Raw genomic sequence first — 687 nt, forward strand, 5'->3', positions numbered from 1 at the left:
TTTTTTGTAGATATTTAGCAAGTGGAGATAGTATAACGTCTATGTCATACCTATACCTTGTTAGTTTGACTGCAATCTTAATTAAAATCATTTCAGAAACATGTCAAGTCGATTATATCTATTGTATAATTGCATTTTAATGTATCTTATATCAAAGCATTAAAATAACCCTGCTCTAATTCATAGCCTATTATTATATTTATTAATAAAGAATAACTTTCTAAATAATTATAAGATCACTTTATAATAGTCATTGCAAGTTTAAAAAGTTATTAATTGGTGGTTTATCATTTACGTTTTCGATGTCAATTGAAGTTATGACCTCAATCGTATACATATTAGACCTATTAGGATCGATTTATTAAAAATAAATTATTCATAAATTAATTATTGTTTCCGTATCTTATTCGATGCCATTTTTCGTGATATTTTTCTGTAATATCACAATCAGTTATCTTTTGTTATTATATCACATTTATAACACATATGTAGTACATATATATTTTACAAAGCTGTATCTTGATCTTTGAGTATATAGACATGGAGGGGGAATGTGGGCTCGAAAACTGTGTCCAAGATGTGTGCGAGAGAGAAAGGTAGACGAGTAATGTTCGTCCTCTCTGCGCATGCGTCGATCATTTAACAGACAAGAGAGGACGAAGTATCACGTGGTATCGCTCGTATACC

Source organism: Wasmannia auropunctata, unplaced genomic scaffold (assembly GCF_000956235.1).
Source record: "Wasmannia auropunctata unplaced genomic scaffold, wasmannia.A_1.0 LD336083.1, whole genome shotgun sequence".
NCBI classification, from domain to species: Eukaryota; Metazoa; Arthropoda; class Insecta; order Hymenoptera; family Formicidae; genus Wasmannia; species Wasmannia auropunctata.